Raw genomic sequence first — 27,925 nt, 5'->3', positions numbered from 1 at the left:
CTCTTTAAATAAGTGATGTCATAAAAACAAGACTTCATTCTCTGTACTTCCCCAGTAATATCCAAAAAAAAGACAAAATTCCAAACCTGAAAAATGGCAGGTTCAAGAAAAAAAATTTTTTTAGCTCTCATAAATTAGGTATAATGTGATATGTTTAGAGACAGGATTTTGTTTCATTTTTATCATTAAATATTTCAAATTTTCATAAAACCAGTGATAATAGTAAAATAACCATTACTCATATACAATAATGACCCAGGTTTTGCCACATTTGCTTCAGTTACAATTATAATGCTTTTATTTTTGAGGTATAATTTGCATATGGTAAGGTGACCAAATCTTAAGTCCGGTGAATTTTTACATATGTATACATAACACATAACCACCACCCAGAACAAACTAGGGAATATTTACAGCAGCTCACAAGATTCCCTTGTGTGACCTTTCTGCCCTAAAAAGTATCTCTTATTCTGAACTCAGATAGCATTTTCACTTGTTAGGTTTTCCTCTTACCACTAATAATCAGATATAGCCTTTACTTTTCTGTTTTCCTAAACAGACTGCCAATGTCTGTTTCAATTGTACATCCATTAAAAAAAAAAAAGTTTATATAAGACCCTTAATATCAGCAGTAGTAAAAACAGGTAAAACATCTGAAAACCACAGTAAAAAAAAAAAAACAAAACCCACATATTTAGAATGCACAAAAGCCCCCCAACATTTTTAAAGAAGCAGAAGGCTAAGAATGGTAGCACAGAAGAAGCCAAAGGGAAAATGGTATTCACTTTGATTTAAATAAATCCTAAAGAAAATGCACTAGACATTTTTTAAATAAGAAAGACTGTAATCAGTATACACGCCTAACCGTATTTAAGATAATATTCAACTGAAAATTTAAACCCTTAATATGCTCATTTTTATTGCCTGTCAGTATCTGAATGAATCCCACTCCAAATACATTTTTGTTAAAGTTTACAACTATTGGGACACCTGGGTGGCTCAGTCAGTTAAGTGGTCAGCTCTGATTTCAGCTCAGGTCATGATCCCATGGTTGGTGGGATTGAGCCCTGTGTTGACCCCCGCATCAAGCTCTGTGCTTACAGCATAGAGCCTGCTTGGGATTCTCTCTCTTCCTCTCTGCCCCTTCCTTGTTCACTTTCTCTCTCTCAAAATAAATAAATAAACTTGAAAAAAAAAAGTTTACAACTATTTTAATGCTATGCTCTCATGCCTAGAAGCTGACATTCTTCCTAAATTTAGGAGCCAGATTCCTACACAATCTTAACCCAATACACACACAAATTTGAAAAGCACCCTAATCAGCAATTTCTTCAGGGAGCAAAGTGCCCTCAGTAACTGCAGAATTTAGTACTGGAATCAAATGACATAACCTAGTTGATCTGATATATTCAGCAATATGTACCACTATTCAATTAATATGTTCATGTGACTGTATAACATATGACTGTAAATTATTTTGGTACATGGAAAACAGTGGTGTGGGACAGAATTATCTTGGTATAGTGACAAATGCAATAACCACTACTTTATCAGAAGGGTTGTTGGAAGCATTAATTAAGATAACACAAAGAAAGGGTGCTACTTTTCTTACCTCCTCAGCAGTTCTTACCCCTTAGACTTACATGAACTAAGCTGTGATTTGATAGAAATGCCCTCTCCTCACCTCCATATCCTGGAGCAGCACAAATGAAAATTCTACTTCTAATAGCCAAAACTTTCACAAATTCATTTGTGAACAAAATTATCTCTGAAAGAATTAAGAAGTAAACCATGGGATAAATTCCTTTTTATGAGTTTGCTTTCACATAACCTAGTTAAGACACCACTGCAGAAACAAAATTTTGAGAAGGTGGTATGAAAGCCGCAAAGGGAAGAGCTCCAATCCTAAGAACTCTCTAAAAACAAAAAAGATATGTTGAGGGCATGTCAGGAAGCAAAGGTACCCAAATTGCAGGTGGCTTACCAAGAAATGACAACCACTCTTGCTCCCATATCCAGATCTCAAGTTCCCACTCAAGGTGCTAGCTAAGCATTTATGGTTAGTCCTTTACACAGATGTTACTCTTCAAATCTTTTTGTAGAGTCTACACAAAAATAGAGCAATTATCATAACTGGCTGCTTCTGATCATTGTTTATTTTGTAGACATAAATAATCACCTGCCATTTTACTGGCTTTATTGTGACCAACATGTTAGAGAGGATGCTTTGATCTCCAAATTCATTTATTAAGGTGAAAACTGACTACCTCTTATGTTTAAAAGAGTAGTAAGCTCGACTTTTACAACTTTATTCCATCTGCTTTGATCTAAAAAATAAATGTATCAACTCAAGTCAGCACTCCCCATTCTCTTATCGTAGAGCCATTTCTAAGGAGTCAAAGAGGGTACTACTTAATCAACACTAATATATGAACAAAACTGTTCACATTTTTCACTGATTTTCTAACTTAGGAGTTGAAAATAAGACATTTGACACACACATCCCAAAGCAGATGCACACTACAACTTCTAGAATAGATAGATTACAGGGTTATCATTCACATCTCAAAAGGAAATACTGCATTTATTTAAAAAGCAATATATTTAAATGATTTAATTTACATACTGTTTAGATAAAAAATGAATTAAGAAAGGAACACTTACAGTCTAATATAAACATTTATCAAGTGCCAGATATACTGTATATCTAATACAATGGTTCTGCTTTCACTGAGTTTATATTAGAGTAGAAAGGATAAGCCTTCTGCACAATTCTAAAACAAGGTACACACTGAGAAATACTATAGAACCAAGGAGGAAAGAAGAGATGTTGGGGAGAAATCTGGGAAGGCTTTAAGAAGAATCTGGCATAGGGAAAAAAATTAATTCTACCCGATCCAGCCCATATTGTTTTCAACCCTCTGGGCAATTAGGCATTTACTGAAAAGCCTGGCACCAGACAGACCAAGGCTCTGTGACCCTGAGCAAATCACTCTCATATTAGTCTCATTCCTCATATATAAAGTGAGTATTATACCAAATACCTGGCAGGACTGTTCAGGAAATTAAATATGAATGATTTATATATTTTTGTAAGCAAATTTATATATTATATATATACATATATATGTTTTATCTACTTATATATACTTAAATATATACACTTAAGTATAGGTAAATACTTACATATTTTATATATAAATGTAAATATTTACATATAATAAATTGTATATATATATATATAAATGTACATATTTTATACATATATAAAATACATGTATATATGAAAATCACAATGCCGGACACTGAAAGGATGCTCAGGAGGAGGTTAGTTATTACAAAATCTACTAAATGCTGAATCCTATGTCAGGTTAAGAGTGCCTCTGCGTCTGGACACTGCATGGCATGCTGTTTAACTGCTTTTATTTTCCCAAGATCATAAAAGAGCAAGTGCCATGTGATTTGCTTCTTATTCCCCCACAAGGAGAATAAAACACACACAGTAACAAAACTGTACAATCACTAACAGAGGAAACAGTAAGACTCAGAAAATACATGGTGTTTACAATAAAAACATAAAAAATTGAGTTCATAAAGTATAGAAGAAAAATGTTGCTAATATAAGATTTAGGCAATCTGCATTGACTGATCAACCTTTTACTGAGGTTCCACTAAGTGCAAACTAAGCCCCTTAATACTATGCTAAGCCCCAAGGAGATGTCAAAACAATACGCCAGGGGTTGTCTCTATTATAGCTGGCTGCAGCCCTATGAGTCTTAACTCTGAAGGGATTACGGAAGTTTCAACCATTTGCCTAGAGTTTTCTTAACATTTGTGGACTCCACAGCAGTGGTTCTCAAAGTGTGATCCACAGATGTCCTCAAGACCCTTTCAAAGAGTCTGCAAGGTCAAATTATTTTTGTACTAATTATAAGGCATTATTTGCTTTTTTTTTCACTATGGTGACATTTAAAATGATGGTACAAACCCAGTATTGGGTTAAACTGCTGACTTTAGCAAAAATCAAAGCACTGCCACCAAAATGTATTGCCAGTCACTGTATTCATCACTGCCATACACTCCAGGAAAAAAAAAAGCCATTTTACCTTAAGAACGTCTTTGATCAAGCAGTAAGATTTACTAATTTTATTAAATCTCAATGTCTGACTACACAACTTTTTAATATTTTGTGTGACAAAATGGAAAACGCATTTAAACACATTTCTGTATACTGTCTCCAGGAAACGCATTTTAAGCCACTGTTTGAGTTAGCAGTAGGCTAAACTATCAGATTTTTTCATGGACTACTATTTTACTTGAAAGAACAACAGAAAATTATGGTTATTCAGGCTTGGATGTTTGACAATTATTTCCTTGAAAATGAACAAAGTGAGAATGTCATGATTTCAAGGAAAACAACTAGCAGTACATGTTGCCAGTGACAAAATTTAAGCCTTTAACAAAAAATAGAATTTTGGAAAATTTTTATCTGTTGCTGTGAGCTTCACACCTTCCCAGGAGGTGTTTCCCAGGAGATTAGCAGTGAGATTAAGAAAGTTGATTTGGATTTTTATGATGAAATGTGTCCACATCTGGAAAATTTACATAAATTGTTAAACCAGTGTTCTTCACATGAACAAAACATGATGTTATAAAATGATTCATGGGTAAAAGACCCATGCAAACTGTAAGATAGACTGGGGGATTTCAATGGAACAGAGTATGAAAAATTCATTGATATGGTTTCAGATTAGGTATTAAGAACTGATACAGCATCAAAAAGGAATATATGCAATTACTTGAACTATTAAAATTCCCCTTTTTCCATAGATATCTATGTATAGAGGCCAGATTTTCTTCATATACTTCAGCCCAAACAACATACTGAAACAAATATGCAGATGCAGATATATGCAGATATGAAAATTCAGTTGTCTTTTATGAAGCCGGACATTAATGAGAGCTGCAAAAATACAAAATAATGTCACTCTTCTCACAAAGGTTTTGTTTTGAAACTATACATTTAAAAAAAATTTTTTAACGCTTATTTATTTTTGAGAGAGACCGAGAGAGACAGAGTGTGAGCAGGAGGTGGGGCAGAGAGAGAGAGGGGGAGACAGAATCCAAAGCAGGCTCCCGGCTCCGAGCTGTTAGCACAGAGCCCAACACGGGGATGGAACCCATGAACCATGAGATCTTGACCTGAGCTGAATGAAGTCAGACACGAAACCGACTGAGCCACCCAGGCGCCCCAGAAACTATAGACATTTTTATAGTTATTTTTATTTTAAAACATTATTTGTTGCTGTGTAATAGGTTATTTTTATTTTAAATGAATGAATACATATTTTTAAATTTCTGTTTTAATTTCTATTACAGTGAAAGGTAACAACCCACATAAACAAAAGCTCTTGGGAACCTCAATAATTTTTACAAATGTCAATTTTGTGTGTGTGGCAAGAGATCTCAGAGATCCTGATTTTGTTGTTTTAGTTGGTGTAATTTTGTTTTTATGGAAAAGCATAGAAATTGAAGTAACATATAGCATAGTCAAAACTTGAATCTGGATCCCCTGACTTCAATTTTACATTCATTCTACACCATAATTCCTGTATTCATTAAGACAGTGGCTTAGAAACCCCTCATTGCATTCTTCCCAGTAGGCAGGAAATTAGACCAAATAATTACAGTAATAACAGTAACTGAAACTTGAATGTTATGTGCCACGTATTTTTAGACTCCTGCTTTCACTTAGTTCTCACAAGAACTCAGTGGTATAGGTACAATTAATTACTTACCTACATTTTTCAGATGAGAAACAAGAGGTTAAACCACTTGCCAAAAATCACCCAGCTACTAAATGGCAAGGCTGGAATCTGAAAATAATACTTCTCTAACAAAGAGAGATATCAGCAAAAAAAGCTTTCTCATAACTGCCAATCAAAACATTTGTGTGGTCATCAGCAGTGGCATTTATGAGAATAAAGGACCTGACACTCTGGCCCAGTATACCTTCAGATACAGACAAAACAAAATACTAGCCTGGAGTATGGCCACACAAATTTAGTTCTACACAGAGAATGGCAAGAAAACAAGCAAATAGGGAAATGTACTAGATATAACCAGGCTGCCTCTCTTCCTTACCCATCCAGCATCTCTACCATCACCCATTAAAAAGAAGTGACAGGAGTCAAGGGTGAAGGATTCGTCACTGACATACAGCTGGGGCAGTGAAAAGTCTTGGCAGGTGTTCTCTAAGCCGTAACTCCTCTTCTATGCAAACAAACCCCTAAGCTGAGTCCTCCTGGCTTTATCACACGGAGCCTTGACAAGAGCCATCATTAGTGTCCAAACTCCACTTTCTCCAGGCTGATGACATGTGTCAGGCCTTGATTCCTGGTGCCATTCCTGCCTGCCAACTCAGGAAAGGCTCCTGTAATGCCTTTGGCTTTTCTGAAATACCTCAAGTCACAAGACAGCAGCTGACATCAACTCCCTCCAGAGAATGGACACTTGGCCAGGAGCCCAAGCTGAAGTGAATATGGAGGTTCTTGATCTTTATTGAAATCATTCCTACCTTCTCACTGGCAATTAAAATAAATTCCTCCCCTGAGAGCAGCCAGAGGTTCTGCAAGCCTCTTCCATCCAGTGGTAGTCACCTTTGATTAGAGAAAAGTGTTAAAGTGTAGCAGCAGCTGATAAATGTCAGAGCCTGAAGGGCCTTCACAGACTTTTGATCACTTACAGCTATTCCTCATTTCAAACCATGGACAGTTTTTATGCCAACACCACTCAGCATCGCTTACTTAGTCAAATACTTCAGGTCAGGATGCCAAATTCAAGTCAATGGTCCATTTGCACTACTTCTGGGTACATCCCTAAGGCTAAGATGTTTGACCTACCAGGCAGATAGACTTGGAAGTACTTTTCAGATGGCCAATAGGACATTGGGAAACTTCTACAAAAAGCATGCTTTTTCATGATGGAGAGGCAGTGTGTTCTAAGTAAACACACATGCGTGCCCACACACATGCCCGTTGTATGACTCTGTCTTCATTTCCCTTCTAAATCCATTTCCTCACCTATTAAATCTTAGCCTAAATCAGAGACTCCCAAATGTCCACGAAATGTCTATATCAGAATCCCCTAGGGGTTTCTGAAAACTATAAAACCCATTCCTAGAGGATTTGATTTACTAAGTATAGGACAATGCCTAGGAATCTGCATTATTAGCAATTCACTTTTCCCACCATCATACTTTTAATTCTGATGCAAAGTCAGATTTGGAAATCATTACTAAATGACCTCTAAAACTCCTGATAGCTTCAAAAGTTGTAAAACTAGGCGAGCCTGGGTGGCTCAGTCAGTTAAGGTCCGATTTCGGCTCAGATCATCATCTCATGGTTCGTGGGTTCGAGCCCAGCATTGGGCTCCACACTGGCAGTGCAGAGCCTGCTTGGGATTCTCACTCTCTCCTCTCTCTCTCTCTGCCCCTCCCCTGCTCATGCTTTCACTCTCTCTCAAAATAAATGAATAAAAACTTTTTTAAAAAGTTATAGGGGCACCTGGGTAGCTCAATCAGGTAAGCAGCTGACTACGGCCCAGGTGATGAGTTCACAGTTCCTGAGTTCAGGCCCCAGGGCTGGGGTCTTCCAAAGCTGAAAGATGTGAGTTTTCAGATTAAAAGGGCATGCTGTAAAAAAAAATTAGGAAAAAAAAAAAAGCAGGGGGGGGGGAGGACCTGGGTAGCTCAGTCGTTTGAGCATCCGACTTCAGCTCAGGTCATGATCTTGCAGTTGTGAGTTAGAGCCCCGCATCGGGCTCTGTGCTGACAGCTCAGAGCCTGGAGCCTGTTTCAGATTCTGTGTCTCCTTCTCTCTCTGCCCATCCCCCACTTGTGCTCTGTCTCTCTCTCTCTCTCAAAAATAAACATTAAAAAAAATTTTTTAAGTTATAAAACTATAGATTGGAACTTATTTTCTATTCTTTCATCCCAGGATTTTTCCCCTACCCAGATTAGCATTCCCACACAAACATCAGGATTGTCCAATTTTAAGTTAGCAATGGAGAAATAAGTCTAAATCCAGTATGTCAAGTATTAATAACTTATCCAACCTACACAATACTATTTCATTTAGGAAAGTATGAGGTAGATGTACCTCATCTACCTCAGCTTTTCTAGAAAATATACATTCAAAAATAAAGCTTTTAAGACACATACTTTGCAAAGATTCAACAATTTGCTGGAAATAGCCAAGAAAATCAACATTCAAAGATCATTTGCCTAAATGCTATAAATGAATAAAGTTGGTTGTAGAATGAATATGTCTAGTTACTTATAACTTATGATGTCTTAACACAAAGTTATCATCTACCTGAGATAATACTAAACTTTGTAAGAACAGAGGTCGTTTTTAAAGCATACATAGTGTCATATGATTAAATTTAACCCAATAAACTAAAATAGGTCAGAAGAAGAAATACATAATCTTATATTACTGATAGATCATCAGGATTTCATCACTGTAAAAAAAAAAAAAGGAAAGATTGAGTCTTTCTTTGATCACTGTTCTTATTTACTTCATTAACTGGTTATTGCAAAACACATGCCTCTTGGCTCTCAAGGACTTTTAAAGTCCCTGCCAACACTTTTCACACAGTGGAATAAAACCTAAGATTCTTTCCAGCTCATTCCTTAATGCCCATGAATATTAACTACAGTATGATTTTGATTCCCATATCTCTTATGACTTTATATTCCTAACTCAATGTACTTATTCAGTTTAGCTGAACAACAATCCTTGGTAGAGTTACTTAGAAGAGTTGTTCACAGATTATAGATATCCTATGAATTAAACTACCATGGAAAAATAAAGTCCTGCTTCCTGTGGGTTTGCAAAGTAATCTTGAATAGTAATAACTCAAACACATTAAGTCACTGCAACTAAGGGATGGAGAATTCAGGTGGCCCTTAGAATATTTTGATAGGTTTTAAAGTACATGTCCCATTTGAAAAGAAATATTGCCAGGACACCTGAGTGGCTCAGTGGGGTAAGCATCTGACTCTTGGTTTTGGCTCAGGTCATGATCTCATGGTTCGGAAATTCGAGCCCCACGTCAGGCTCTACACTGCCAGAATCCTACTTGGGGGCGGGGTGGGGAGGGGGCAGGGGTGGTGGCGCCTGGGTAGCTCAGTCGATTAAGCATCCAACTTCAGTTCAGGTCATGATCTCATGGTCCATTAGTTTAAGCCTCATTTGGGCTCTATGTTGACAGCTCAGAGCCTGGAGCCTGCTTCAGATTCTGTGTCTCCCCCTCTCTGTCCCTCCCCTGCTCACACTCTGGCCTGCCGGCCCTCCCTCTCTCTGTCAGAAATAAACAAAAAAAAAAAAAAAAAAAAAAAAAGGAATCCTGCTGGGGAGTCTCTCTCTCCCTTCTCTCTGCCCCTCCTTGCTTGTGCTCTGTCTCTCTAAGTAAATAAACTTAAAAAAAATTAAAAATATTAAAAAAAAAAAGAAATATTGCCTTTTGGCAGTAGGCTAATTTGCTATTTCAGTGAGGTGGCCTGCCCACCTCTTGTCTTCCAGACTCATCTAAAATATCTGAAATACCCTGATATAAAGTTGTCATGTCAAAAAGTAAAATGTTCCAAGCTACTGAGTTTAAATTTCTCTTTATACTTCTCAACTCTCTGATAAAACCTCAAACAGGCTAAATATAAGAATGATCAATAATTCCATATACAACCACAATATTTGGTGCACCCTTTTTTCCCCCTCCCTAACATTCAAATAAAAACTCTGGATCTAGCAGTCTCCTTTGTAAGCACTGCCTTGAAACAACACATTCTTTCAGCCTAATTTAAGACCAGAATTAGTAGTCTTAGTGCTGAGATAAGATCCAAACTAAACAGTTGCTGGAGGAATGGGGAGAGGTGTCGAACTGTTGCAAAGTAAATTAAGTTCATTCAAATATTTGTGTTAATTTCTCATCTGGCAACTTCTTTTAGAAATTCTAATTGTATAAGCACAGATTTACTAATTACTGGTTGGTATCCGCAATTAATACAGAAACTGATGAAGCCTAATAACTACTTTTCCAGAGACCATCATTGTCCAGTAATCATTATCCAGTTACATCACATAGATTATGATATAAAGATGTGACTAGATGTGACTAGAAAGATGTGACTAGTTGCAGTACTGCTAGCAAGCAGTCACTTCTAGTAAAACGGAGATCTAAACTTCCAAAAGCATCAACATTACATCAGTGGCAAGACTAGATTGCAAAATCTTGGTCTAGACCTCTAGTCAGGATTTTTTTAAGTTTATTTATTTATTTTTGAGAAAAAGAGAAAGCAGAGGAGGGGCAGACAGAGAGAGAGAAAGAGAGAATCCCAAGCAGGTTCCGTGCCATCAGTGCAAAGCCCAACATGGGGCTCTAACCCACAAACCATGAAATCATGACTCAAGCTGAAATCAAGAGTTGGATGCCCAACCAACTGAGCCACCCAGGTGCCCCTATGGTCAGATTTCTTAACCTGAAGTTCATAGGGAGGCTATAGATGGGTTCTTGGATTCCAAAACTGAAACTGCTTTCAAAATTTTGTGTTTATATGCATATATTTAGGGAGAGAACCTACAGCCTTTCAGAAAGTTTTTAACTATATTATCTAATTTAATCTTCACAAGCAATATGTAGTATTACTATACTATTATTCTTATTTTAACAGATTGAGGAAATTGAAGCTCATGGGAGATAAAAAAAACTTTAAGGTCACAAAGGAAGTGGCAGAGGATTATTTAAAAAAAATGTCTTTGGGGCGCCTGGGTGGCGCAGTCGGTTAAGCGTCCGACTTCAGCCAGGTCACGATCTCGCGGTCCGTGAGTTTGAGCCCCGCGTCAGGCTCTGGGCTGATGGCTCAGAGCCTGGAGCCTGTTTCCGATTCTGTGTCTCCCTCTCTCTCTGCCCCTCCCCCGTTCATGCTCTGTCTCTCTCTGTCCCCCAAAAAATAAATAAACGTTGAAAAAAAAAAATTAAAAAAAAAAAATAAAAAAAATGTCTTTGAAACACACATATACAGATACATATACAATGTAATAAGCTATTCAGAAAGTGTTTTACCTGTAAAATAAGGGTTTTACATTAGTGTATATGGACTTAAAACCAAATTATGGATAAAATATGCAATTTTATTTGCATATTTGTAATATGAAAATAATTGTAAATGATTTTAAGAATTCAAATCATTTTGAAAAAACATATATAAAAACACATAAATTATAATATGTGTCATGTGTTGTTTTATACACCTGATATATATTACCTCATTTAGTTCTCACAATAAACCAACACGTAGATACTGTCATTATCCCCATTTTATGGATAAGGAAACAGAGAAACAGAGTGGTTAAGTAATTTGCCCAAGGTCACACAGCTATTAAGCTGCAAAGTTAAGATTCTGGATCCAAATCTGTACTCTGCTATGCTATATTACTTCTCCAAACACTCAATATATGAAAAAATTAAATTATGGTCACTCTAAAGGAAAAAAAGAGAAAGCCAAAAAAGAATCGAATTTGGAGAAGTCTATCATGATAAGGTATTTAATCTATTCTATTTTAGCACATATGAACCAAGAGCAATGAGAAAAGAGAAATCTAGAAACTACTACATTCACGTTACTTTCACATGAACAAGCTCATTTGATTTTCACAGCTGTGTGCACAGGAAGGGCAAGTGCTATTTGTCCCGCATCTTAAGGATGAGTTAGCTGATCCTGAGAGATTAATCTCACCACTCATCATCACCTGACCTTTCCTGCTTCTAGGACTTCCTGTGCAATCTTTCCTCTATTGGAATCTTTCCTTCTCTGTCTAGCAAAAATTCAACTGTATCTTTGAGGTCCAGATCAGATGTGACCCTTAGATATCTATCTTTCCTAGCACTTTGGGGCACAATTAACCCTTTTCTCTATTCTCCCTCAACATGATTCATAGCATTCCACCAGCACAGCAATCATCCTCTTTGTCATCAGCTGTGTCTACATCTAGTTCCCTGGGCAGACACTGGGCTCCACGATGGCAAGAGCTAATCGGAGGAGAAAGAATCCTAGGATTTCACCACCAAATTAGCAAAAGGATGAAGGAGAACATTAGCAGTTAGTACGGCTAAGAGGAACACAGATTCACAGTGACAAGCTGTTGTCATCTTTATAACTTAAGAATTTGTCCTCAAAGTTAGTAGCAATTCTGCCAAACACTTCCAGAGAGGCTCCCTGTGTAATCCGTGGGAAGCGTCTGGACAGACAGACACCTGAGACTGTGACTCCTCTGCTATGCTACTAATCCCTCAAATATATCGTTTTATTGAGTTTATGCTTCTTGTTTCTTTCAAGTATATCAAGAGGCCTCAAGAGGACTATGAAAACAATTACATCTCTAAGTTGGAGCAATGTGGGTTTCAGTATTTCGTAGTACCTCTGGAAAAGGAAAGAAGGTAAGTCAAACAGTAAAGGATGGCACGGTGAGTTTTGACAAACTCAAAACCAATGTAAATCAAGAATGAAATAGACCGATATATTAAATTTGTAGTTTCTATCACTCTTGGCTAATTTTAGCCTTAACTTTTTTTTTTTTTAACTCTTAAGCTTTATCCTTGCATTAAGTATATAAACACCTTAGCAAACTCATTTAAAAGACCCAATGTGTGCCTCAAACTTGCCTGATGGTAAAAACTAAAATTAAGGACTTAAAGCAAATTAAAGGAGTGAGGATAATGGTGGCCTTTCCTGCCATGAAAATTACCTCAAATACAGTGGGAACACCCCTATGTCATTCTAGAAACCTACCTTTCACGCTGCTCTAGTTTTTCAAGTCTATGAAAACCATGCTTCTTAGAATGCCATGAATTTGAGCAATGGTATTTTGTAGACATCTAATGGCTTGGAGCAGCAGAAGTATTTTTTAAAAGTCTGAACATTTGTCCAAATGGTATAAGGCATTGACATCTCTTCAAACTATCAGATCAAAAGGAAGACTGTTTAAAGTAAACACATTAAAGAGTTTTTAAACTACTACACAGTAACAGTTGCTTGATTTTTGTTTTCATTTGTATACAATTCACTGTCATAACACTGAGAACTCAACAAAGCTGGCTAACTGGAGTGTTTTGACAGAGGGTGAAATAATTAAATTGACATAGAATGTAAACAGTTTACATTCATACCAAATTCTCAGTGGTTGATTTTTTTTTTTAAATGTGTACCACTTGGCTGCTCTAAAAATGAATTTGAGAAGAGTCAATCTTTAATACTTAAATCTAAAGCAAATGACAATAACTATCCCTGATTAAAGATTAACCTTAATTCAGCCAGCAGTTCTGTAAGCCCTTCTACTGAGCACTCCTAGATCCCTCCCATTAGAAACCCCGCATTCTGAAAAGTTGCATATAATTAATTCATGCTCCAGATTTTTAATCAAGGACATTCAGTAGCCAATAAAAAATTACTAGTATGTCTATAATGTACCAATACTCTTCATGCCAAAAGCAAAGACACCTGACATTTTAGTTAACTCTCTGTGACCTTACTGAGGAGAAATGCAGGCTTTCTACTAGGTAATGGAGTTTTTGTTTATTTTTTGTTTTTTCAATATGGAAAATCACTTGTAGACAATCACTGAACCTCTGTGGTAACTCAGCAATCCAGGATCTCAACTAGAAAGATCACCAGCTATTAAGGTCAATTTTTTTCATCGTCCTCTATGAAATATTTCACCTACAGACCCACCTACTATTAATACAAGTAAATGAGGAGAAAATGTTTACTTATTTGACTTAGCTCTCACTGAAGATGTTACCCCCCGATACACAACAGTAAGTTTTGTGGTGGACAAGGAAGGAGGTGATCTGATCAATGAATGAGCTTTGCATTCAAAAAATCCAACATTCAAGTTCTGGCTTATAACCTTAACTCCTGGCTATGTAACTTTGGGCAAATCATTTCATTTCTCAACTCAGTTTTTTCATGAGGTACAAGTGGGTTGTTGAGAGTTTAATGAGATAAAAATATACAAATCCCAGCATATAACAGAGTCCACAATGTATGTTAATTTCTTTCTTACCCATGCCCTTTAATAATGAACCTACTATAAAAATGAGGTACTCGACATTTTCAGAATTAAAAAATAATACCATTCAAAGCCATTTTCTCAGCCATCCACTGGAGTTGGCTTGCATAAACAACTGCAGCCTCGCCAGTTCATTAAGTTCATTAGCTCTCTGCTGTACACAAACTGATTTCATAATTTAAATACTCTCAACCTGAAATCTGGAAAAGAATATGAGAGCCTCTATCAGCAGTCATCTCACTGCTTAATGGCTCCTGGAACATGGGCACAGGCTGAAGAAGGGCTGACAGGGCCAGAACCCAGCCTTCAGAGGACTCCAAGGAACATTCAACGCTGTCGGTGAGTTTGGGATTTGAAAAAACCACCGACCGTTGACTGTACCTTGGGGTCTTTACAAACAGCACTACATTTCCTGAAGCAAGGGAGCAGGCTGTACCTTCACATGTCACATAAGATCACCAGAACCAGTCCTGCTGCCTGTCCCCCAAAGGTGATCCAGTGAATTTTTAAGAGCTCCTATTTCTATTATCCACTGTTCCTTGCTTTTTGTTGTGTTTTTGACAAATAAGTGCTTCATTTCAATAAGATAAGGAGAACTCCATGATAATACCTAACGTATTTAAAAATGCCTCCTAGAAATATGCCACCCTGGTGAGAAATAGGATTAGCAAGAAAAGACATTAAAAATATGTATTTCGATTTGGAGCCACATTCAATTAAGTATTTTACACCCATTTCTTCCACATCCCCTTAAAACTTTTATTAAGGGCAAGAGAAGGATTTACTAAGCAAAAATAGCACAAAACTATCTAATATCTGCACAGCTCTTATCACATCCTACCTCCAATTACAGTTAATGTGGTTAAGTTTTGACAGCCCTGTTAGAACATGAGCTGTTTTGAAAGCAACTATTGCTTCACTATTTCTATCCACACATGTGCTTATTTAAATGTTTGTTAAATTCAAGTTAAAAAAAAAAAAAAAGGTCTGGAGTCAGAGATCTGGGATGAATCTTGGTTAGACTTCCTAACTAAGCTCTGTGACCACAGGCAAGTATCTGAGTCTGTTTTCTCGTGTATAAAATGGGAAATAAGAACACTTACCTCATGAAGTTTTGAGATTCAATGAGATAAAATGTAAAGTGCTTTCTACCATTCCTAGCACACAGCAAATACTCAATATATGTAAGCTACTATTAATATTTAACCCCAAACGTAACCTGTGCTAATTTACCTTGAAAAGCACTATTTCTCAGTTCAAAACAGAAGGAAAAGCCAGGACCCTCAACTCTTGTTTACATCTACAAGGTATGCAAGCACTGCCCTTGTGGTCATAGAGCTACCTGTTAGCTTCTCCAAGGGCTCCTTCCATTCTCTGAAACATAGTTTCTCATCTTTAAGGACCTCCCAGCTCTAGTATCAATGTTATCTATAACTATGTGGGCCCTCGACCACTGGTTACTGAGAGAGATGCCAGACACAGAACTCAAAGAACCCGTGTGGAAAAGAAGAGCCAGGAATTCGGGAGTGCCAAGGCAACTCCACCAAATGGAAACACTGATGGCTGCACTCAACATTCATTGCTGTCGGTGGGTTTGAGTCTGAATCAACTCACTGATCAATGAATGCAAACTGCGGACCAAACAACCTAAGGGAAGCAAAAGCAGAGAGTCACTTGAGTGCATCAGCTACTGTGCTGGGTGGATGCTGCTGCGGTCTCCAATACACTGGTTAAAGCCTCTCTTACTCTCTTTGGTTCTATTATGGAATAAGCACTCTAAATTCCTAGGATTCTTCTTTTTCTTTTTTTTTTTTTTTTAAATGTTCTAGAGTTAAATGATATTTTTTAGGAAGAACAAACTGTATACCTTGACATCATACCATATTAAAAAATTAATGCTTTCATAATTTTTTAAATTAAAAAAAATCACATACTCATTATTTAAAATTCAAATATTGAGGGGCACCTGGGTGGCTCAGTCAGCTAAGCGTCCGACTTTAGCTCAGGTCATGATCTTGTGGTTCATGGGTTCAAGCCCCGCATCAGGCCCTGTGATGACAGCTTGGAGCCTGGAGCCTGCTTCAGATTCTGTGTCTCCCTCTCTCTCTGCCCCTTCCCTGCTCATGTTCTCTCTCATAAATAAATAAACATTAAAAAAAATTTATGGGAATGCCTGGGTGGCTCAGTCAGTTAAGAGTCTGACTTCAGCTCACGTCATCATCTCATGGTTCGTGAGTTCGAGCCCTACATCGAGCTCTGTGCTGACAGTGTGGAGTCTGCCTGGGATTTCCTCTTTCTCTCTCTCTTTACTCACTCTCTCTCTCTCTCTCTCTCTCTCTCTCTCTCTCTCAAAACAAATAAACTTTAAAAAAAAAATAAAAGAAAGAAATATATGAAGTAAAAACTGAAAACCCCTTTCCTTATGATCTTTCTTTTCCTCAGTGGAAATCACTGATAAATATAATAAACAGTAAGTTTAATAACTTGTTATAATCAATATAATAAACTTGTTATTTATATTAGTATTATTAATAAATAAATATCATAAACTAATCACTTATTTTATGACCTGTGAGACGTTTACCCATATATACACAAACAGATATATATTGGGATTTTTGGGGGGTGGCTTAAACAAAAACAAGCTGATTTTATATTTACTGCTGTACAATCTGTTTTACTCAGCTATACTAGACAGCTATTGTAGATAGCCTTCTGAAACAATCTTGCTATATATATTGTATTGGTTCTTTTTTAAATAACCATATAGTATGCCTTAGCATGAATACCCTGGTTTTCTTATTCAAATGCACTTAATCTCTTTGACCAAAACTGTGAGACCCATTCACTGTGACCTTTGCAAACCACGTCCCTCAAACTAAGAGGGACAAAGAAAAAAACTAAGTGAAATGGGAAATGCACATTATTTTTCTTAACAAAATGTAAAATGTGGTATCAATTTTCTGACTTCTATAACATGAGATGAGCCACTAAATCTTTCATGATAATGACAGGAAGACAAAGGCCTTGGTCATCAATAATTTAATCATATACTTAAGTCTGAGATAGGGAAAAACAGATTCTCATAGCAAAAGTCAAATTCAGTAAAGCATTAGGAAAACAGTCTTATCAAGTTAGCTTTCCAACTTTTTTTTCCTCAGGAATAGGAAGGAAGTAGAAGTACAAATACAATGAGCCAAGAACTAAAAAGAGAATCAAAGCCAAGATGCAAAAAATGCCAAGAATTCAGGAAGAATATGGCGTTCAGGCCAGGGTTTCCCAACCTAGTTGTCACGTACCAGAATCACCTAGGTCAGCTGCTCTGAAAAATGCAGATTCCTGAGTTCTACCCTAGACCAGATGTAGGGTCCCAGAATCTGTATTTTATTATAACAAGCATTCTAGGCATTATTTTTCAACAACCAATTATTTCCAAATTTTCTGAAAAAATCAGAAAAGAATGTCCTACATGTTCTTTGAAAAACGTACACCTGAACAAGTATGCCACTTATTTACCCAGAGGATAAATAGTCTAAATATGCCAATAAAAAAAATAACACATTTCAGCCACCAAAATCCGCAGTTTCTCTTAGATAAAACTAAATGCTACAGGAAGGCGAACAACTGTGGGAGTTTAAGGGTATTTTTCAGAGTGAAGGCTGTAAATAAATACTTGCAATAGAAAAAAATATGTGGCATGTACAGGGAACACTGAGCAGAACAGCTCTGAGACCGTGTGAGGGAAATCATGAGGAGCAGTCCTGGAAAGGCAGAGAACAAATTACATAAGACCTTGTGAGCCAGGGGGAAACATGCAGAATTAGTGAAACAGAGAGCCACTTTAAAGTGCTGAGCTCCAAAAAGAGATAACGAAAGCAAGGTTTTGGGAAGACTGACCAAGCATATGAAATGGGAAGAAGAGAAGAGAGATGTGAAAGAGACAAAAAGAGAGAAAGAGAGAAAAAAAATCTCTTGTACAAATAAGCTGAGCTAAATCTGAGGCAGCAGGAGTGGAAGGAATAGAAAGGATATCTTCAAAAGGCTTTTTGCTTTTGTTTTTGTTTTTTGTTGTTCAAAATAGATTTCTTTTTAGTACGATGTAGTCACTGAAAATTTTATACAAAAGAGAAAGTAGTTGCCTCCCCCATCATTCTGTTCAGTGTATATCTTCCCAGGTATTTCAGAGATATTGAAAATACATGTATTTGTATTTAGAGAAAATACCACAAATTATATATACTGTTCTAGAACCTTTTTTCACTTAAAATATTGTGGCCATCTTTCCAGGTCAATAGACCAGATCCACCTTCCAAGGAATTGGCTCAAACAGAAAAGATAGCAAGGAGTCAAAAATGGTGCCTTTCTTGACTAGATTAAGAGCCTGGAGTGCATTAAGAAATGAGCAATTTCAAAATGGAAAAAAGAGAAAGTTCATTTTCTGAAAAGAGGATGCGTATTTGTGATTTACAAACATAGAGCTAAAAGTGAATGAGCTAAGTACAGGAAGAAAAAAAATTTTCTTTTATTGAACACAGTTATTGGACACATACTATGCACCTGGACTGCAAAAGAAGCCAGATGTGGAGAAAACAAAGCATGTAGTGAAAATAGTGGACCAAATTCTAATGAACAAATAATTTTAAGTGTGAAAAGGTCTGCAAAAGGAAAAGCAAAGTTCTATAGGAGCAAATAATAGAAGGGACCAATCCAGTCTTGGGTGTGAGAAAGGCCTGGGAGAGGATCTCAAGAAAGTGACATTTAAGTGAAGACTTGAAGGATAAACATAATGACCTGGGTAAGAGAGGTGGGGTGAGCATTCTGAGCAAAGGGAACAAATGGCACATAGGCAGGCTAAAGGCATAGTGCCTGCACAAAACTGGAAGCGTGGCTGTAACACACAGAAGATGGAAAAGAGGTCTGGAGATAAGGCTGGAGAAGGCAGGAATTTAAAAAGTTACTGACAATCCTGCAGAGAACAATTCTGGAGTGATAGTCACAGAAGAAAATAAGATTTCTGGAAAGGTAGTAGTGAAGAGCTGGAGCTATTTAAATAAGGTTAAAATTCCAGCTACATTACTTATCAACTATGTGAGCTTGGACAAGTTACTTACCTTTAAGTCTGTTTCATCTGTAAACAGAAGATAATAATGATAGTACTTGTTTCACAAGGCTACTTGAGGAGTAAGAATATGTGTAAAATATTTCACCAAGAGTCTGACACAAAATACAAGCAAACACTGGCTGACAGGAAGTAAAAAAACAGCCTGGAAGTTCAGACAGACTGGAAGCAAAAATGTTAACAACTGAAATCACTAAGTTGTAGAATTAGAGGTGATTTTTATGTTTATCATTTATAACTCATCTATGCCTTCCCAGTGTTTAGCAATAAGCATAAAACTATTCCAACAATTAAGAAAAATTACTTTTTTTTTTTTTCAACATTTATTTATTTTTGGGACAGAGAGAGACAGAGCATGAACGGGGGAGGGGCAGAGAGAGAGGGAGACACAGAATCGGAAACAGGCTCCAGGCTCTGAGCCATCAGCCCAGAGCCCGACACGGGGCTCGAACTCACGGACGGCGAGATCGTGACCTGGCTGAAGTCGGACGCTTAACTGACTGCGCCACCCAGGCGCCCCGAGAAAAATTACTTTTAAATGTCTTTTTTTAAAGCAAAGATTTCTTTTAGATGCAAGCTACCTATGTTTGGCTGAAAAGCAGATGGAAGAATTCACAGTGGAAAAGGAAGAAAAGATGGACTATTTTTATCAAGAAAGGGAACCTGTAGAAAGCTCAGCTGCAAGGACAGTAGAAAGTGACAGGCTCCAGGTCCCTGGTGGATGTGGTCACTTTGGAGGGGAGCAGCTTCAGAGAATGAAAACAATGAAGGAAATTCCAGCCTACTCTTGTTCTCTCAGGCTGTATCTCAATAGGATCCAACTGGACCTTGTGATCCTGGATCTTAGCTGGCAAGCAACCTGGCATGGAATAGACACTCAGTAAATGTTTGTCAAATGAATTTCCTTATGATTTCTGGCAGTTATATTTATAACACAGGAAGTGATCTACTCCTTGAACCAAGCACTGGATATCTTCAAACCATCTGTGCCATGAATTATAGTTCCAACTCAAGTATAATTTTAGTAACTACCAGATATCAGGTTTGCTCTTATTATACTTGCTATAAAACCCCTGAACTGATAACTTTGGTCCAACTTCCCCTCCTTTGTTTTAGACTAACTGGATCTACTGAAAACATGTGTGATCAGTCAAAATCACATGCTCCTTCTGCTCCTCTTCCCAGTAAACAGTTGAGGCAAAACAGCAGAGTATAAAAGAAGTGGTTTAGGATATAGAGTCAGAGTAGGTTCAACTCTGCCACAGTTCTGTGCTCTTGGACAAGTGAGTCACCCTGTAAGCCTTCCTTCTACGTAAATGGGGACTAGGGATACCTCTACTATTTCACAGGGTTATTGTAAGGCCTCAGCAAAAACAAAAAACAAAACAACAACAACAACAAAAACAATGAAAAGTACACTGCCAACAGCACATGACAGTACAGCCAAAGCATCCTAGTATGTGATGGAACCACTCAATGGGCTCTCCTCTTTCAAAAGGCAAGATACCCTCATTCCCCATACTCTCACCTATTTGTCAATCAGCAGTACATATTTGCAAGATGTCTAGCTGGGGTTGATCTATAACCTGGGGCTGAGAGAACGCATTTTTGTGTATGTAAGTGTCTTCTGCCTAGATGGTCCATCAGCACCACACTCCAACTTGAGTCAGTCCTCCCAAAGAGAAAGTTCTTTCCAATGGACTTTCGTGAGGCAAGGCACAGGGTAAAGCCCTGGGAGCAGGGAGCGTCTAGGTTTCCAAGTGAAAGATTAATAGGAGACATCACAAATCAACAGGACATCACCTGACAAACTTAGAACCATTTTACCCAAAACAAACAACAAAAACACACTATTGTACCCCAAAGTCTCCTCCTTTACCTCCTTCCAACCAATCTTAGGTACTTTTGTACAGCTTTATTTAGGTCTAATTATATACCATAAAATGAACCCACTGTAAGTGTACAATCCAATGACTTCTATTCATTTAGAATTATGCAACTATCACTGCAATCCAAGTTTAGAACTTTCATCACTCCAAAACTCCCCTTAAACCTGTTTCCAATCAATCTCCACTCCTACCTGTAGCCCTAACCATTGATCCACTTTCTGTCTCTATAAATTTGCCTTTTCTAGACATTTCACATAAATGGAATCATATAATATGTAGTCTTTTAAGTTTGGCCTCATTCACTGAGAATAACGTTTCTGAAGTTTATTCATGTTGTAGCATACATTAGTAGCTCATTCTTTTTTAGTGTTGAATAGCATTCCGTTTTACGGATATTCCAGATTTTTTGTTTATCCCTTCACCATTTGATAGACATTTGAACTGTTTCCAGATTTTGGCTATTATAAATAACGCTATAGACATTCACATACAAGTCCTTGTGTGGACATAGGTTTTTATTTCTCTTGGGTAGATACCTAGGAGTGAAACCGCAGCATCATATGGTACGTTTATATTTATTAAATTACCAAATTGACTGCCAAAGTAACTGTACCATTTTACATTCTCATAGCTATGCACAGTTTCCAGTTTCCATACATCCTTACCAACACATTTTTATAGTCTTTTTGACTATAGTCATTCCAGAAGAATACAGTGGAAATTCACTGTGATTTTAATTTACATTTCCCTAATAACTAATTATGTTGAACAACTTTTTATGTGATAAAATGTTCAAGTCTTTTATCTTATGTTTCTAATTCTTTGCTTTTATTGTGATAAAACATAACACAAAAATCTACAATTTTAACCATTTTTAAGTGTACAATTCAGTGGCATTAAATTCACAATGCTGTGCAAACGCCACCACTATCCATTTCCAGAACATTTCATAATTCTTTTAAAAAAATTTTTTTACATTTATTTTTGGGAGAGAGAGAGAGAGAGACCGCGCGCTGCGCGCGCGAGCGCACAAGGAAGGGGAGGGGCAGAGAGAGAAGGAGACAGAATCCGAAGCAGGCTCCAGAGGCGGGGCTCAAACTCACAAACAGCAAGATCATGACCTGAGCCAAAGTTGGACGTTTAACTGACTGAGCCACCCAGGTACCCCAAGAATATTTTCATAATTCTAAACAAAAACTCTGTACCTATTAAACATGAACTATCCATTCCACACCCCCTAGCAATCTATTCTTCAACCCACTTCCTCTTTTCTACTTTCTGTCTCTAGGAACTTGCCTATTCTAGTTATCCATGTAAGTGGAATCATACGACATTTTTTGTCCATTTTTTAAAACTGGCTTGTCTTCTGAGTTGTAAGAGTTCTTTATTTATTTTAGACACTCCTTTATCAGATACACGAATTTCTCTCTCACTCTGTAGCCTGTCTTTTCATTTTCTTGTTAATGTCTTTTTAAAGACAAAAGTTTTACACTTTAATGAAGTCAATTTATCAAATTTTTCTTTTTGTGACTTGTGTCATTGGTATCATGTACAGGAAGTGGTTGCCTAGCCCAAGTCACAAAAACATTCTTCAAGACATTTTGTAGTTTTAGATTTAGGTGTATGATCCACTTTGAGCTCATTTTTCTGTCTAGTATAAATTAAGGGCATAAGTTCTTCTTTTTGTTTTGCACATAGGTACCCAATTTTCCCAGCATTATTTGTTGGAAAAAACTACACTTTCCTCCACTGAACTGTCTTGGCACCTCTGTCAAAAATCAACTGACCACATATGTAAGGATTTATTTCTGAACTCTCAATCCAGTTCTAGTACCTATTCTTATACCAAAATATCACACTGCCTTGATTATTATTTTATACTAATTTTTGACACCATATAATGAAATTCCTCCAACTTTGTGCTTTTTCAAAATTGTATTGGCTATTCTACTTTAATTCCTTTGCATTTCCACATAAATTATAAAATTAAATTTCTTCAAAGAAGTCAGCTGGGATTTTTTTAATTTTTTTTTAAAGAGCGATTACACTGAATCCAGACATCAATTTGGGGATAACTGTCATTTTAACATTTAGACTTGTAATCCATGAATATAGAATATCTCTCCATTTGTTTAGGTCTTTTTAAACTTCTCTCAACAATATTTTATAGTTTTTAGTGTACAAATCTTATAATACTTTTGTTAAATTTATTCCTTAAGTAGGTTAAAGTTGCACAATTTTTGATGCAATCATGAATGGAACTGATTTCTTACTTTCATTTCTGGATTGTTGCTAGTATACAAAACAAACAAAAAACTATTTCTGTATATTGATCTAGTATCCTGTGACCTTGCTTAAACTCAATTCGTTCTGGTTTTAGTTTTTTGTGAATTACTTAGGCATACAGGATTATGTCATGTATGTATAAAAAAAGTTTTAATTCTTTCCAATTTAGATGCCCCTCTACCCCCACCGCACTAGGTAGAATCTCCAGTGAATGTTAAGAAGTGGTGGGTGCCTGGGTGGCTCAGTTGGTTAAGCACCTGACTTCAGCTCAGGTCATGATCTCATGGTTCATGAGTTCAAGCCCCGCATCGGGCTCTGTGCTGACAGCTCAGAGCCTGGAGCCTGCTTCAGATTCTGTGTCTCCCTCTCTCTCTGCCCATCCCCTACTTGTACTCTGTCTCTCTCAAAAATAAATTTTAAAAATTTAAAAAAAAAAAAGAAGAAGTGGTAAGAGTGGACCTTCTCATCTACCTTGTTCCCAATCTTAGGGGAAGAGCATTCATATTTCACCATTAAATATTATGTTAACTTTAGGCTTTTCATAGATGACCTTTATCAAGGTGCATAAGTTGCCTACTATTACTGACTTGTTGAGAAATTTTATCATGAATGAGCATTGGATTACATCAAATGCTTTCTCCATGTCTACTGAGATGATCATGCGGGCTTTTCAAAAAACCTTTAGTTAATATGGTTTATTACAGGACAGCAAACTAGGACTTGTGGGCCAGCTATTTTTGTAAAGTTTTACTGCAACACAGGCACACCCCCTTATTCACATATTACCTATGGCTGTTTTTGCAGTACTACAGTAGAGCTGAGTAGTTTCAACAGAAACTATACTGGTCCTAAAGCCTAAAATATTTAGCGGCTAGCCTTTGAAGAGAACATCTTCTGACCCCTGGTATGTTACAATAATTTTTACATATTTATCCAGCCTTGCATGTCTGGAATAAAGCCCAATTGCTCGTAGTATATAATCCATTTTTCTATGTTGCTGAATTTGGTTTACTAATATTTTATTAAAGGTTATTATGTCTGTGTTCATAAGGGTTACTAGTCTACAGTTTTCTTATGATGCCTCTGGCTTTGTTATCAGAGTAACAGTGTCCTCATAGAATGAGTTGGAAAGTGCTCTTTCCTCCTCTACTTCTTTTTTTTAAGTTTTTTTAAAAATCTATTTTAAGTTTATTTATTTAGAGTGAGAGAGTGCACACACAGCGGAGGGGCAGAAAGAGAGAATCCCAAGCAGGCCCCACACTACCAGCATGTAGCCCAATGCGGGGCTTGAACTCTTGAACCATGAAATCATAAGCTGAGCAGAAATCAAGAGTCAGATGCACAACCGAGTCACCGAGGCACCCTATTTTTATTTTAGAGACAGCGCACACACAGCAGGGGAGAAGGGCAGAGGGGCATGGGAGGTGGATGGGGGACGGGTGGAGAGAATCTTAAGCAGGCTCCAACACTCAGCAAGGAGCCCAACACGGGGCTCGATCCCATGACCATGAGATCATGACCCAAGATGAAATCAAGAGTCGGACGCTCAACTGACGGAGCCACCCAGGTACCCCCTCCTCTACTTTCTGACAGACTTTGTGAAGGATTAGATTTAGTGCTTCTTTAAACGTTTGATAGAATTCACCAATGAAGCCATTGGGCCTGGGCTTCTCTTTATAGTAAAATTTTTAAGTACTGATTCATTTTAATTATTAAAGGTTTTCATATACGTATTCTATTTTCTCTCGAGTTAGCTTTAATGGTATGTGTCTAGGAATTTGTCCACTCCATTTAAGTTTTCTAATTTGTTGAGATAAAGTTCATGATTTTCCCTTATAATCCTTTCAATTTCTTTGAAGTAACCTCCTTGCTAAACTCAATTAGTTTTATTTGCTTCTGGTTTGTTGTGAATTACATAGGTAAATATGGATGATATCATCTGTGTATAAAGGCAGTTTTCATTCTTTAATAATTTTATTTACAAAAATAGCTGGTCCACATGTCAAAGTTTGCTGACCTCTGTACAATTTAATAAAATAAAAGATTTTTAAAAATCCCCATATGATCATCTTACTTTGGGATTAGTTTGCTCTTTATCTAGTTTCTTAAGGTGGAAGCCTAGGTTAATGCTTGAGAGCTTTCTTCTTTCCTAACAGTTATAAATTTAAAAGCTATAAGTTTTCCTCTAATCACTGTTTTAGTTGCATTCCATGAATTGTAGTATGTTTTCATCTTCATCTAGTCAAAAATATATTTAAATTTGCCTTGGGATTTCTTTGACCTATGGGTTATTTATAAGTATGCTGTTTAATTTCAAGTATTTGGGGATGTCCTAGATTTCTATCTGTTATGGATCTCAAATTCTATTGTGGTCATAAAACACACCTTATGCTTACAATCTTCAAAAATAATTGAGACTTACTTTATGGCCCAGAATATTCTTAGAGACTGTTCCACATGCACTTGAAAAGAAATGTATATTCTACATAGAGTATTCAATAAATATGAGCTGGCTGACAGTGTTAAGTCTTCTATATCCTTGCTAATTTTCTCTAGTTTCTCTATCAAGTATTGAGAATGGAGTATTGAAATCTGTAATTATTATTGCTGAATCTTTTATTTCTCTTTAAATTCCTGTCAGTTTTTGTTTCAGATGTTCTGGTGATGTTAAGTATGTTTTTATAATTGTTATATTTTCCTCAAGTATCAACTCTTGTCCTTATGAAACATCCCTCTATCTCTAGTAATATTTACCCTAAACTATATTTTATGTTATTAATATAGTCATCCCAGCTCTCCTATGGTTACTGTTTATATAATCTATTTTTTAGCATCTTTTTACTTTCAGCCTATTTCTGTCTTTACATCTAAAGTATATTTCTTATTGACAGCATATAGTTACATCTTGCCTTTTTATCCAGGTTGACAATCCCTACCTTTTGAACAGGCAGTTAGTCCATTTGCATTTGATATAATTATTGACATGGTTGGGTTTATGTATGCCATTTTGCTGTTTGTTTTTGTTTCAGGTCTTTAACCTCTCCTCTTCCTTTACTATCTTTTTTGTGTGTGAAATATTTCTAGTATACTATAAGTATGGTAGCATACCATAGTAAAAGTCTGTTGACTTTTTTACTATGTATTTTCTATTTTCTTTGTGGTTGCTCTTTACAATATGCATCTTTACTTACCACAATCTATTTTTTTTTAATGTTTACTTAGTTTTTAAGAGAGAGAGAGAGAGAGAGAGAGAGAGAAGGAGGCGAGGAGAGAGGGAGGGAGGGAGGGAGGGAGGGAGGGAGGGAGGGAGGCAGAGACAGAGAGAGAATCCAAAGCAGGCTCAAGGCTGTCAGAACAGAGCCCGATGCGGGGCTCAAACTCCTAGACCATGAGATCATGACCTGAGCTGAAGTGGGACGCTTAACAGACTGAGCCACCCAGGTGCCCTTATCACAATCTATTTTTTAACTCCAGGAAATACAGAAACTTGCTTCAATATATCTCCTACTCCTTCTCTTTCTTGTTTTTATTACCATATACGTGTTATAAACTCAATAAATACAGTATTATTAAATACTGCTTTAGATACTTTTGTCATTTTAAAAGAGAATAAGAAAAAAAAAACAGAGTTGTATTTACCTATATACTTAACCATTTTCCAATGTTCTTCACTTCTTATGGATTCAAATGATCATCTGTATCACTTCCTGTCAGCCTTAAGGACCTTCCTTTAGTATTTTAAGGCAAAGCAGCTATCAACAAATTCTGTGCCTTTTTTATGTGAGAATGTCTTTATTTTGCCTTCGTTTTTGAAGAAGAGTTTTGCTAAAGAAATCTTGGTTTTTTCTTTCCACATGTTGATTATGTCATTTCACTGCTTTCAGACCTCCTTGTTTCTCATAAGTCAGCTGTATATGCTATTGTTATCCCCTTGTATGTGATGAATCATGCTTGCTGTTTTCAAGATTTTTCTTTGTCTTAAAATAGTTTGACTCTGATGTGTGTTTTATTGTGCTTGAGTTCATCAAGCTTCTTGGATTTGAAGTTGAAAGTTTTCTCTTCAAATTCAGGAAACTTTTGGACACTATTCTAATATTTTCTGGTTCCTCTCTCACTCCTCCCTTTTTATATATGTATATTCTTAGGTATACATCTGATGTTGTCCCACAGATCTCAGAGGTTCTGTTCACTCTTTAAAGCTTTTTTCTCTGTTCTTCGTATTAAATAATTTTTATTGACATATCTACAAGTTCACCAATTCTTTCTTCTGCCATCTTAAATCTGCTGTTGAGTCCACCCTAATTTTTCATTTCAGTTATAAGTTTATTTATTTTGAGAGAGAGAGCTGAGCACACAAGCGGAGGAGGGGAAGAGAGAGGGGGAGGGAGGGAAGGAGGGAGAGAGGGAGGGAGAGAATGAGGGAGGGAGGGAGGGAGGGGGAGAGAGAGAGCGGGAGGAGAGGGAGGGAGGGAGAATCCTAAGCAGGCTCTGCACTGTCAGTA

General features: G+C 36.9%; 1 protein-coding gene across 2 annotated transcripts in view; it reads right to left on the bottom strand.

Moving 5' to 3' along the window:
• Positions 1-27,925, bottom strand: part of NR6A1 (nuclear receptor subfamily 6 group A member 1) — a 233,442-nt gene that overhangs the window by 148,328 nt on the left and 57,189 nt on the right. The window lies entirely within an intron of this gene.

This window comes from Prionailurus viverrinus, chromosome D4 (assembly GCF_022837055.1).
Source record: "Prionailurus viverrinus isolate Anna chromosome D4, UM_Priviv_1.0, whole genome shotgun sequence".
NCBI classification, from domain to species: Eukaryota; Metazoa; Chordata; class Mammalia; order Carnivora; family Felidae; genus Prionailurus; species Prionailurus viverrinus.
Note: the sequence above shows the minus strand (reverse complement) of the source record. Positions and strands in the feature narration are given on the sequence as shown.